Here is a 14,261-nt window from a genome sequence, read left to right as displayed (position 1 = left end):
TCCGCGTTGGTATCAGGATAGGTGTAGCTGGGTGACCCCATCTGGCAAGGCATCTTTGAGGACCTGCTCTGTTGCCGTGACCCTTCCAGCCCTTGGGGGCTCCCTTCACGCTCCCCCCAGCTCCTGGTGTGGGGAGCTGGTTCTGGCCTCTGGGTTTGTAAAGGCCTCCTGCCCATTGTTTGGCTGGTGTCCGAGAGCCCATCCAGCGGCCCGGGGACAGAGCAGGAGGGCAGCTGTCGGAGGTCTTGAAAGGGTCACTCGGGGCTGCATCCAGCAACTCCTAGGCCGTGGCTTCATCTGTGCAAACAGCCGCCCCGTCCAGTGAGACAGCTACTGTGCAGTGGGGTTGGGAGAGTTTGCTGCGTCTGTGTGCAGCTGTGTGAGTTACATTGCAGGTGGGAGTGCCTCTGTGTGTGTGTGTGTCTCTCTCTGTGAGAGTGTTGTGTTTCTTTCCGTGCTGGTGCATGTTGTGTGTCTCTAAAATGTGCACTGTGGGTCTCTGAGCATGTGTTGTGTGTTCTGGGTGCACACGTTGTGTATTTTTCCGTGTGAAGGTCTGTTATGCATCTCTTGAGTGTGTGTTGTGTATTCTGTCTGAGCATTTTTCTCTATGTGAGTGTGCATGTTGTGAGTTTTTTTAAGACCGAGGGAGGCAGCATTAAAAGAAAAAAAGAAAACAACCCTTAAGAACTTGGGACTTAAAGAAAAGAAAAATTCACTTGCTGGGAAGAAAAATGTCCCCAATCAGACAGGATGCGCTGCTATTTGGGAATTTCGATTACCAGTTAGTGGCTATCAACTTTATGGCTCGCGCTCTGGCCTGCAGCTACTCTGCGATCCAATTAAATAACATTTAAATGCATAACAATCCAGTGAACATCCAATGATGATGAAAATTGTGAGCTGGCAAAGTGTAATCCTCTGCCGTCGCTGGGTTTTGTGCACCTCAGCGATTCCTGCAGCAATTTCTCAGCGAGGGAACGTGACGGCTTTTATAGACCAGCGTTGTGGGTTTTTTGGGGACTAACTTTGAAGATCATCTGGCGCTTTGCTAATTACTTTTTAAAAGCTGGCACATTGAATTTTTTTTTTTTAAATCATGCACTTGTTCTTTCTGCTATCTATCGATTTATCCCTGTACACACCAATCTATCTGTCTGTCTGTGCACACGCATCACACACCAAACTTAGAAAGATGAACAGAAATTGTTCCTTCCAGAATTGTGGGATTTGGGTAAATTGGACCCAAATCTGATACCCTGAATCTGGTGTTGCAAACTCTCAGCGTACCATTGGGGCTTCAAAACACCCACACTCACCCTTCATCCTTCCACACCCATTTAACTCACCACACACTCCACAGGAGTGTGCCTTGGCTATTGGGGTTATACGGGATATTCGATCCATTGTCATTCATGGCGGCAACTCACGGTCATTCATGATGACAAGGGTGTGTCATCAGGGTAGCACGTGACATTGACTCTATAGCCTGATAGTCAGGGCACTCGTCAGAGCTGTGGGAAGCCCAAGTTCAAGTCCGTGCTACCTTGGCTCTTTAATTAGTTATAAAAAATGGAACAGCTTCAAGAAGAGAGATTCCACCCCCCAATCTAGTGGTTCAGACAGTCTCCTGCAATGTGGGAGACCCAATACAAATCCCTTCTCCACAGCAGGTAGAGGAAGGGAATTGAATTGGGATCTCTTATGGCCCAACTGAGTGCCTTAACCACTACCCTAAGGCCAGCCCCCTCTCCTTCTGCTCTGGCCATTGTGTGAACGGCTGCAAACCAAAACATTTCGTTTAGACATTCTTAAAGTCCTCTGACTCTTTCAGTTTGGTGACTAGGTGCGAATCATTGTGGGCGACCCAGAACTGCATTTCTAGGCAAATAAACTATTTGTCTACAATATCAACCTCACAGGGACTGAGAGCAATGACAAAACCTCCTCTGCTTTCTGTGAGACCAGGATCCAGGCCCTTATGTTGTGTGGTGCTTTGAGATCCTTGAGTGACAGATGCTAGAGATGGGCAGAGTGTCATTATTGTTACCATGAGTCGGGAGATCTGGTAGCATGGTACGTGCGAGCTATATGTGCCCTGCGGCCATTTGGTTGCCCAGCCAGGGACTGCTCTGCCAAGTCTCATTAGAAACGAAGGTGGGCAAAGATTCTCACTGACGAGTCCCTGAGATGGGACCAACCGTGCAAATACCCGTTTACAAGCCATAGACAAACATCTGCAAGGATCGTTGAGCTAGGTAACAACCCAGTGCAGAGAAAAACCTGTCTAATTAGAAAGGGCGATGGGTTTAGCTGCAAACTGGCAAGGGACGGGACAGACACATGGCAGGGTAAGGGTAATGGGGGCAGTGTTTCTTAGCAGCTCCGTCCTGGGAGCTGGTGTTGGGAGCAGTGGGCCAGGGTTGGTCTACATGGCAAAGCTACACCAGAATAACCTATGGTGAATTGAAACTGGTGCTGACGGCCGTATGGACTTAATTCTTAATTCGGTCTAAACCAGCCTGATTTCGGTCCAGACCTTGTCTGCCTCACGGGAACGTTGGCCCAATTTAGCTGAGGTCAGTTTCAGTTCACATGCAACGTTCCCCTGGAGACAAGGCCTAAGTTGATTAGGAGCAGGCTTAACGAGCCGCTTTTGTACCGCGGGCACACAGCCTTCTGCCCCAGTGTAAAAGCTGCTTCCAGCTGCACTGGGGGCAGACAAGCTCTGAGTTGCTGATTTGGGGCTCATTTGACTCCACCTGGTGTTAGGGTCCGTCTACACAGCCGCTGGGAGATATCTCCGTGTGACGGCTGCCGCTAGGACTAGCCACCCGAGTCCAAGACCGCCCAGTCGCCGGGCTCCGAGCTTGGATGGCCAGCCCGAGCTGCCGCCACCGGTGCTGTAACATCCACGCTGCTATTTTTAGTGCGCTCACTTGAGCGGGGCTAGCACGTGTCTATCTGGCTGGGCCACTCCCAGCTGCAGTGGGAACACCCCCTAAGGGAGTGTGGGTGTGCCGCTGCCCTCTGCTGGTTGGAATCGGCACGGCTCAACTGTGTGCCCCAGGCCCTGTACTGCCCAGTTGGAAGGGTGTTCTGCCCAGTCAGGCAGCCAATGAGCGCAGCTGGACCGCAGCACAACTGCCTGAAAGGCTAAGGCCAGGGGGCTGGATTTTACGCCCAACAGCTGCAGGCGATCAGTGGCGACTCAGTGCACACAGCCATGACCCAGGGATTCTCTGCCTTCCTGTGCTCGCCCTGCTCCGAGCCCTGCTCCTGCCTTGCTCCAGCCTAGAGCTGTCCTGCACCCAGCCTTGTTCTAGTTCTGGCCCAGACTTGCTCCTGCCTTGGAAGCAACCCCGCTCCTGTCTTCCCTGACTCCACGTAATCCAGTTCTGACCCTTGGCCCTGGTTCCTGGCTCCGACTCTGTCTTAACCCTTGGATCTGGCATTCATAGCCTGACTTTGGCTGTCACTTTGGGCTCTGACTCTGCCTTGACCTTGGGCTCTGTCATTCAGACTCCGACCACTAGGCCTGACTGCTGACGACCTGGTCTTCTGGCACATTCTCCCGTGGCTCAGCGGGTCTGGACTTTGAAAGCAGCTCTCTGGCTAATGGCGTGAGACTGGGTGATGGGCAGGGGCTGAAAGCCCAGGCATGGTTTGCCAATGAGCCTGAGCCCAGCAGGGGGGCTCTTGACTGGGTGTGTGGGGATGACATCAGCTTTACTGTGATCTCGCTGCCTATCCCCGATTCAGAAAGGATGGACTCGCCAACCAAGCCCCTCTCATCACCTGCACCCCATTCCCCACCCTTCGCTCCGCCTAGGGTAACCAGACGTCCCGATTTTATAGGGACAAACTTTGTCTTATATAGGCACCTATTACCCTCCACCCCTTATCCTGATTTTTCACATTTGCTGTCTGGTCACCCAAGCTCCGCCCCATGGAGTACACTAGACCAGCAATCGCCCCTGAACCATAGTGACAATATAACAAATTTACAAACTCTCAGAACATCCCAGCAGCAAGAGAGAAGCTAGATCCTCCTGCTCCCCAAGTCTGGGCCTCCTGACACCCGAGTGGTGGGAGAATCCCCATCAGCGCATTGCGCTATGGGGCCTAGGGCACACAGCTGAGCAGAGTCGATGTCGTCCAGCAGAGGGCAGCAGTGCACCCATGCCAGCCAGGTCCTTACTGAACAAGCCACTGGGAAATCCAGGAAGAGGAGGGTCATTATTGGAAGTTTTGAGCTGGGGCAGATTGTAGGGGAGGAGGGAATTTCCCACTCAGACCCCCACAATGGTTGGGGGGGTCAGCTTAGCCCCTGCAGCACCAGCCGTCACCTCTCATCTTGCAGGGCTGGGTTATTTTACACCCCGGCTGGCAAATTACCACTTGATATCAAGGTTCCTCTAGCACAACCTCCAGGGCAGCGTGTGGTTCTGCTCCAAAGGCACCGGCTGGGGCTGGGGAGCAGGGAAAGATCTTGGTTTTCCTTGGGCTGGTTTATTCTCCCTTCCCCCCATCACCCTTTAGGGCAGAGAAGCCCTAAGGAGGCAGGACTAGCTTTTCCTTGGCAAAGGGCTCGTCTCTCTCTCGCTCCAGCCGGATCAGTTTCACTCTGGCCACAACACAAAGTGCCAGCGTCCCTGGGACTGGCTGTTCAGCGCGGGGCTCTGCTTTCTTTCACTGAGTCCCACGTGGGGTTGGCCCAGCAGGGAAGAAACGGGAACAGGTGCTGCCGCGCCAACTATTTAGGGAAGTGGCTCATGTGTGCGCGGGACGCTGGCAGGTCAGGAGCAACATTTACAGCGGGTCAGAGACTAAATCGTGCAAGCAGTTTAGCGAGGCAACGCGCCCGGCCCGCTGGCTAGGACGCCCGCTGTGTTCTTTTTCCAGCTCTGCCACTGGGTAACTGTGATCAAGTCGCTTTGCCTCTTGGTGCCTCAGTTTCCCCTCCCACCCTGTGTCCCTTCAGACTCTGTGCTCTGCAGAGTAGGACTTGCCTCTTGCTCTGTATCTATACAGTCCCTGAAATGATGGGGCCCTGATCTCAGTTGCACCCTCAATAAAAAAACATTTTTTGGGGAGTGGGAAATTAGATTAGATTCTTTCAGGCATGTTCGGTTGTATTATTGTGTAGATTTGTTCCCTCATTATGATTTATTCTCCACCATTATTGTTTATGACTCCGCAGCATTATGGCAATTCTATTAATTGTTTTATTATTTTTTTATCTGGTATAATAATAATAGCCCCCCCCAAGGCCCAGATTTGAAGGGGATTGTGTAAGTAAGTGGGGTTACTTGCCTGGGTCAATCTTTAGACCCCAGGGCCCCATGCTGCAGGCTGATCTCTGCAGAGTAACACTGGGTGCAGGCACGACTGGGTGGCAGGATCGGGTCCAAAGTTATCCCCGCTAGAGCTGATTGGGAAATTTTAAGGGAAATGATTTTCTGCCAGCAAAGGTTGTTTGGGCGAACCCACAATATTTCACGAAATCGTATGGGTTTTAACGCACGTTCCCGCCAAGGGACATCATTGCAAAGTGTGTGTGGGGGACAATCATGTTGGAAGGGTTTCGAGGTGTTCCCCACCCGGAGTTTCCCCGGAATGTCTGTTTCGCAGGAACTTTGCAAAATATTGTCTTTTTCAGGCCGAAATCACATGGTGGAATCCTGAACTTTCCCGTGAAACAGAAATTCCCAGTTTGGACCAGCTCGGATCCCCACTCCTGTGCATCTCCCCCGCCACTAACAGCCAGAGGGGAGCCCCTTTGTGCACCCCTGATTCCCCTCCTCAGAACTCCCAATGCTTCCCCCGTCTCCCTGAATTTTTGCCCCTCCCCCCGTGGATTGATGGATGGGCATGTAAAGCACTTCGGTGGCCTGGTCCCAACACACCAGCCCCTCCCGTCCCCCTCAGCTGCCTCATTCCGGTGCGTCACCCGCAATGATTTACCTCCACCGGTCGGGAATTTACTCCCTGCTCCCTTTGCTGCCATAAATCCCCTCTCAAGTGGCCGGCCTTGCATCACAGCGGCAGACAGGCAACGGAATGAGCTGCCATGGCACCGTAATCACCGTGGCAGCGGGCTGGGGTATTGATGGGCCTGCTCCAGGGTCCCCCTCCCTTTCAGGCATGCTGACTAGGGACATGCTAGCCAAGGGCTGCAGAGGGACCCAAGCGTTAAAAAAAACCACGAGGTCTGGATTTGCATCCAGAAATCAGGGATGCAGAGAGCAGGGACTGTGGGACCCGTGTGTGGCAAGGCCTTGGCTAGCCCAGAGTCCATTGCAAAACTTGTTCTAGGCAGGAAGTGTGGTCCAATGGCTAGACCAGTGGACTGGGGAATCAAGACACCCGGGTCCTATTCCCATCTCTGCCACTGACTTACTGTGTGACCTTGGGACAGTCACTTTCCCCTCTCTGTGCCTCAGTTTCCCCTTTGTCTTTTCAGACTGTGAGCCCTTTGGGGCAGGGACTGTCTCTTGCTGTCTGTGCAGCACCTGGCTCAATGGGGGGCCTGGATCTGGGTTGAGGCTACAGGTGATAACAGGATGAGCTGGTGCTCCTTGATTGGCCTTGCATAGAGGGCAGTGATGGGCAGGGTTTCTGGGACATCTGGTGGCAGGGCTGACCCAGTCTGCTCGTTAGATATTGCAACAACCCTGGGCAGGGGCAGTGGAACCAGGGGCATAGGGCGGTCTGGCACCCCTGCAATGGAAATATTGCAGAGGCTCTGCTCTTGTGTACACTCATGCATGCTGGGTGGCGGGGAGGTGAAAGGGGGACCTGGAGGGCTGGAATGAGTCCAGGAGCGGGTAGGAACCCCCAGGACTTTCCTTTCTTGCCTGGAACCAGCTGTCCCCTCCACTTCTCAGTACCTCCCCTTCCTATGCCTCTGCTCCCCACATTCGCAGGAAGCTTCTGAAGCCCCTGAACCTGGGGCCTTCATAGTGAGCTCCAACAACTCAGATCCTCCTGCTACAAAAGCCCAGGCCATGAGCTAAAGGAGAATCCCTCTTCGGTGCTGGCAGTATAGGGCTGATGACACGAGCAGTTCCATCAACAGAGGATGGGATGAATACAGCCCCCAGCCACTTCTGGACAGTAGAGCTGGATGCCTCAGAGTCCTGCTGCCCAGATACTTAGGGTTCTGCTATCAGGATGTTTGTGGGGCTGCCCCAGCAGCCTAGGATAGTCCTGAAATATCTTGTGGGGTTGATGCAAATGTCACAGCAATGGGCCCTGATGAATACAGGCAAGAAATGCAGGAATAGCTTTTGGGGCTGAGGTTTCTCGCTCTGGAACTGGCAACATGCGCCCTGACCTATAAGAGCCAGCAATCTGAATGGACCAAAGGTGGGAGGGGAAACTGAGGCACACAGCCAGTGACTTGCCCAGGATCACCAGCAGAGGTGGAAATAGAACCAAGGTCTCTTAAGACCAAAGCCAATGTCCCACCCAGCCACTGAACCAAAGCAAAGGATCTTTTGTCCTGCCACTGGACCATGTGTCTGAAGCTCTCTGCTTTGTGCTGAGATCACTGATGCTTCAAAGAAAGCCCTGGATTCCCTTTCCCCATGGCTGTTCTACTCTGCCTACCTGCGAGCTGCTCCCCCAGCCCAGAGGTGGCCGCATTGCAGCGGGTTTCACGGCAATAACATGGGGATGATATTGATGGCTGTGAGCCATGGGGGAGAGCAAGTCCCAGGCACATCTCTGGCAGGCCTGCTGTAGGTAATGTCTCCAGCGGGCTGTGCAGCTTGAAGGATGCCCTCTTTAGTGCTGCTAAGTCACTCTGCGATATGACTGCATCTATTAGCTGGGGTACCTGAGGAGATTTCCATCTCAGGACTGTTCACTTTCTGGTGCTCATCCATCACGTCTCACCATAACTCAGGTCCCCCATTAGCCTGTACTTCCCATTAACTCTACAGCAGCCGGGAGAGCTGGAAATTTTATCTGAGATTTAGGCCTGGATTATATTCTCAGACACATCAGAGAGACAGAGGAAGTGCCAGAATGGATCACACCCGAGCTCCACCTATTATTATTATTACTATTATTATTATTAAAGCATGTTTATTAGGCTAGTGCCTAAGGGATCAGGACCCCATTGTGCTAGGTGCTGTACAAACACAATAGTACACAGTCCCTGCCCCAGAGAGTTTACAGTGGAAATGGATAGAGCTGGCGCTAGGCATAAGCAGACTAAGCGGCCCCCCCCAGTCACTTTTTATTATGGGTTGTGTGTGGGAGACCCCAAAATATTCCTGATTAGGGGCCCCAGTGGGCTAATGCCGCCTCTGGAAATAGACAAGAGAGACACTAGGTGGGGGAAGGAATAGAACGTATTGGCAGGATGAACAGCACGGCAGCAAAGGGCGCATTAGTTCCATGGTTTGTTTAGATGGGGTGTGTGGGGAATCAGCTAAATGAAAAGGGACAGGAAAGAGGGTAGACGGGAAGGGGCGCAGGTGAGAGGTGAAGCAAAAATACTGTGAGGGAGTGGATTGGAGCCAATCAGCAAAGGACAGACAAAATCCAGTCATAATTGTAGTGAGTTCTCTGGTGTCCGGAGCTCCCTGCTTTGGCTGCCTTTGCCTGACCGTGTTGGCTGGCTCCTCTCTGTGAGTTTGCCCCAGGAGGAGGAGGGAAGGAAGGCAACACCTTTGTCCTAGTGTCCCCAGCATGAGTGTCTGGGGGATCTCCCCTGCACAGTTCTGGAGGCTGCTGGGGGGTGGGTGGCCCAACTGAACTTCATTTTACCCCCTCCCCAAGTGCAGAAGACCCGGCTTTGGTTGCTTTTGCAGCTGCTCCGACTGTCTAGCATCCTGTCTTTGCCAGTGACTGGCCCCAGATGTGTCAGAGGAAAGTGTAAGGACCCCACAGGGGCATAATCTGCTGCATGAGGTCTCACCCAGATCTCTAACAGTTAGAATTTGGCTTCTGTCCCCCAAGTGCTTCCCTTCCAAGTCTCTTTGTAGCATTCATGATTCCAGCTTGGGATATTCTTGTTAGCCACAGAAACAGCCAATCCCTCTTTGACTCCCTGCTCAGCTCCTGGCCGCAGTGACATCAAGTGGCTGTCAGTTCCCCAGGCTAACTCCATCCGGTGTGAAAACATACATTTCCGTAGCTCACTTTTCGAATTTGCCACTTGTCGGTTTCACTGAATGTCTCCTTTAAACATGAGCCAGGAAGAACACAAACTCCTGCTCTCTCTTCTCATGACCATCGTTTTATAGACAGTTACCCTGGCCCCTCTTATTCATGTCCTTGCTAAGGTAACAAGGCCACTCTTGTCACTCTCTCATCACTTGAGAGCTTTGCCAGGCCCTTGATGGTTCTCATAACTCTCTGACCACCCTTCTAGTTCTGCAATATCCTTTTGGAGCCTGGGTGACCTGGCCCGCACGCAGTATCATGGTGAGGCCGTGTCATTAATTCATAGAAAGGCTTTAGCATCTTTTTGCCATTATTCTCCATCCCATTCCTGACGCCTCCTAACATTTTCTTTGCTTTTTAGATCTCAGCTGCACGTGGTACAGAGGCCTCCATTGAGCTGCCTACAGTGACACCCAAAGCCCTTTCCTGAGATAATACAGTGAATTTAGAGCCCCGTGGCTTTGTTATTCCTTCCTGATATGCCTCGCTTTGCATGGCTCAGCTCTGAATTCTGCTGGCCATCGTATTGCCCATCCTCCTAGCTCCGAACGCAGAGCGGAAGTGCTTGGCAGGTTAGCCTGGCCAAACGCAGGCCGAGTGGGCTCTGACGGTACTTTCTAAATACTACGAGGGGTAAACACCAGGGAGAGAGAAGAGCTATTGAAGCCCACAGACAGTGTTGGCATCAGAATACATGGGAATAAACTGACCAGGAGTAAACTGAGGCTGGAAATGAGAAGGTTTCTAACCATCAGAGGAGGAGGGTTCTGCAACAGCCTCCCAATAAGGGGAGTGGGGGGCAAACTGATTCTAAGATGGAGCGTGACATGTTTCTGATGGGAGTTATATGACAGGGTTGCCTGTGATAGCAGGCGACTGGATTTGATGAACCAACAGCTCCCTTCCCATTCTATGTTCCTAACTTGCTCAGGTCCCTCTGAAGTTCCTCGCAGCCTTCTCTGGATCTGATTCACCTCAATCATGGCACGTCTTCTGCGTTTTTTGCCACTTCACCGCTCACCGCTCGTCTAGGTAGTTAATAAATGTGCCACAGGTCCGAGCTCAGAAGCAGGGCTGCCTGCTAATGGCCTGGATGGACGCAGACTGAGTCAGGACTCCTGGGTTCTATTCCCAGCTCAGTGAGGGAACAGGATCTAGTGGCTAGAGCAGGAAGCGGGGACTCAGGATTCCTTGTTTCTATGCCCAGCTTGGGAAGGGGAGCGGGGTATCTAGTGGTTAGAGCAGAGGGAACATGGAGTCATGGCTGCTGGGTAGATCTCTTTCCTCGGCAGCATCAGGAATGGCCACACCTGGAGATGACACGTTGGACGGGAAGAGCCAGGGCTCTCAGGTGGCATTGAGCATCCTCTTTCTCAGGTTCTTGCTGACATGCTCAGGGCCTAACTGGCGGCCATATGCGAGGTCAGGAAGGAATTTTCCCTCCGGTCAGACTGGCAGGGCCTTTGGGGGTTTTTCACCTCTCTCTGCAGCGTGTGGGTGTGGATCACTTGCCAGGATTATTTGGGTCTCTCTGATTTAATCATTTCCCTGCCACTGCGAGGACACGGGTGCACCTCGGTCCTTCCTGTTCTCGGCCTGTGGCACACAGTAGTTTTGTCTCCTGAGATGCTTTGGTCTCGTTTCGGTTGTTGGGGGCTGGGTGGTGTCCGTGGCCTGGGATATACAGGAGGTCAGGCTAGAGGAGCTGGTGGTCCCTTCTGGCTTTAAATTCCCTGACTCCTGTGGGTAGGGTGAGATTTAGTGTGTTAGAGCAGGGAGCACAGCACCTATCCCTTGGTGTCCCCTCCAGTCCTTTTCCCACCCGCTCATCCTGCTGGAAATCAACTCCCAGCCCCAGGCCAACAGACGTCCGCCTGGGACCTGTGAAGCCCGCCTCTCCCTGGGTGCTTTCAGGGACTTCCCCATGGCCCCACTGTGTCCTCCAAACCTGCTCAGGCCATGATGGGGCACTCTCCCCCAGGGGGCGCTGTACCACATGGGTAGACTTCCCCGCAGACAGACTAAAGCTGGTGCGGTGGAGGGGTCTTCCACCTGCAATCAACCCCCTCTTTTCTTCAGTCCCCTCCCCCCCCCAGGCCCAATCCTGCATGAGATTTACAAAGCTGCCTTAAGGGCCCACTTCTTATTCCAGTCCCATCTCGAGGCCCCAGACGGTGCACAGACATCAACCCGGATGTAAAGCGCTCGCGGTCTGAATAGACAGAGTGTGGAAGCAGAAACTCAGGCAGAAAGCAGGGAAGAGTTTGCCTAAAGTCATGCAGCAGGTCTGTGGCAGAGCTGGGAATAGGACCCAGGCATCTGACTCCTACACTGGTGCTTTCGCCACAGGACCACACTAGGCCAGCCTGAGATCTGCTAAACTCATTCCACCAGGGGCCACTGGCTGGCAATAACTGGTAACTCTCCACCCGGGATAGACTGCTACCTATTTGTTTCCAGCTGCATCCAGAATGTGCTAGGTGCTGTACGGTGATAACAAAGGCCTCTTCTGCCCAGAAGTCCTGTCCCCCTGCTGTTCCGTAGCCCTGGGGCTCTGCTAGCAGAGCACTGAGCGGCCTTGCTATCTGTGTGAGGATGCCAAAGGCTGGAAGAGCAGAGGGAGTTGTGGGTCGGGATTGAGGAACATCAGCAGAGCTGTGTGTGCGTGAGATAGCCCAGGGCTGGAATAGCAGAGGGAGCTGCGGGTCAGGATTGAGAGGCATCAGTAGAGCTCTCTCCGTAGAGAACCCAGGAGGGGGGGGGGGTGCAGCGAATCAGGTTCAGGGCGTAAGCCTAGTAGAACAGAGGATGCTTCTCTGGGGCTAGCCCTTCTTCCGCCCAATTCTGGCTGACACGTTCCTGATCTCACCGTTTCGAAGGGATAAATGTGGACAATGAGCGAAGGGGCCCAGAAAACCCACAGCCCACCCCTCCTGCCCTCAGCCAAACAAAACAGCAACACGATGGGAATGCACAGAGAGCACCAAGGGCAAACAGATGGCTCCCGGGCCGCACAGATGGCGCTGGGGATGGACAGGCGCTGCTGGGGCCCCACAGACAGCACTGGAGATGCGCGGACAGTGCCGCAGATGGACAGACAGTGCTGGGGGTGCAAAGACAGTGCCGCAGCCAGACAGGCAGCGCTGGAGATGCACAGGCACTGGAACACATGGATGGTGTCAGGGACAGACAGACGTCCTTGGTGAAGCACAGACAGTGATGCAGACAGGCAGATGGTGCTGGGGGCACCCAGACAATGCTGGAGATGATGCAGACAGCTGCTTAGCCTTTTCTCCAGCCAAGCGTGGATAGTATAATTCTCTGGCAGTTCTGGATCCCAACGGTGCTGGCAGGGACAGCGTAGAACATATAAGAACATAAGCATGGTCATACTAGGTCAGACCAATGGGCCATCTAGCCCAGTGTCCTGCCTTCTGACATGGACGTTGCCAGAGCTTGAGAAGAAATGGACAGAACAGAAAACTATCAACCGATCCATCCTGTCGTCCAGTCCTAGCATCTGGCAGTCAGAGTTTTAGGGACACCTGGAGCATGGGGTTGCATCCCTGACCATCTTTTGAACCCAGTTATAGTTTTGGCCTTCAAAATATCCCCTGGCAATGAGTTCCACGGTTGTCCGTTCATTGTGTGAAGAAGTACTTCTGTGTGTTTGTTTTAAACCTGCTGCTTAATAATTTCACTGAGTGACCCCTGGTTCTTGTGTTATGTGAAAGGGTAAATTTCCTGTTCACTGTTTCCACATCATTCATTATTTTATAGACTTCCATCATATCCCCTTGTAGCCATTTATTTTCTAATCTCTCCTCATATGGAAGCTGTTCCATACCCCTGATCATTTTTGTTGCACTTCTCTTTACTTTTTGCAATTCTAATATATCACTTTTGAGATGGGGGTGATAAGGACTGCAGGCGGTATTCCAGGGGTGGGCGTACCATGGATTTATATAGAGGCATTATGATATTTTCTGTCTTATTATCCATCCCTTTCCTAATGGTTCCTAGCATGCTGTTAGTTTTTTTGACTGTTGCTGCACATTGAGCAGATGCTTTCAGAGAATTATCCTCAATAACTCTAAGGTCTCTTTTTTGAGTGGTAAAACTGATTTAGATGCTATCATTTTGTGTGTATGGTTGGGATTATGTTTTCCAATTCCGATGTGCATTACTTTGCATTTATCAACATTGAATTTCATCTGCCATGTTGTTGCCCAGTCACCCAGTTCTGTGAGATCCCTTTGTAACTCTTCGCAGGCAGCTTTGGATTTACCTATCTGGTGTAATTTTGTATCATTTACAAGCTTTGCCATTTCACTGTTTACCCCGTTGTCTAGATCATTTATGAATATGTTAACCAGCACTGGTCCCAGTACAGATCCTTGGGTGACCCCGCTATTTAACTCACTCCATTGTGAAAACTGTCCATTTATTCTTACTCTTTGTTTCCTACCTTTTAACCAGTTCCTCTTATCCCATGCCTGCCTACTTTGATAAGGGCCTTTGATGCGGGACCTTGTCAAAGGCTTTCTGAAGAGTCCAAGTACACTAAATCCATTGCATCACCCTTGTCTACGTCTTTGTTGACCCATCTTCCCAGGCACCCCCACTGCTGTGCGTGCATCTCCCAGATGTTTAGTACCTGCTGTACCAGGGGGCTGACTAAATGGGTGGTAGTGGGGTTATGGAGGAGGCAGAGCCCTGTCTCCTTGCTGCTCACCAGGTACAAGCAGGTGGGCTACGCAAGGGAGGAGGGGATGCGACATAGTTAGTTCTGTTCTTCACGTGGCTGCTGTACTTCATCTTGCTTTGGAAATGGCTCAGTGTGATCGCTGGGTTTAATGGTGTGTGCGGTTATTTATAACCTCACGCTCGGAGAAGCACAGTGGATTTATCACCTGCTTCTGTAAATAACACAGGAAAATGCTCCACAAAGGCGGAGATTCAGGGGGAAGCAGGACTGCGGGGAAATGGGGAGCTCCAACTCTTTCTCCTCAGGATTCTCTCCTAATGAGTCTCCCTTCCTCCCCCTTCTCCTCCCAGCAAGTAACCCCCCCAAAACAGAC

Source organism: Emydura macquarii, unplaced genomic scaffold, assembly GCF_026122565.2.
Source record: "Emydura macquarii macquarii isolate MOO-44397 ecotype Brisbane River unplaced genomic scaffold, CSIRO-AGI_Emac_v2 contig_2994, whole genome shotgun sequence".
Taxonomy (NCBI): domain Eukaryota; kingdom Metazoa; phylum Chordata; order Testudines; family Chelidae; genus Emydura; species Emydura macquarii.
Note: the sequence above shows the minus strand (reverse complement) of the source record.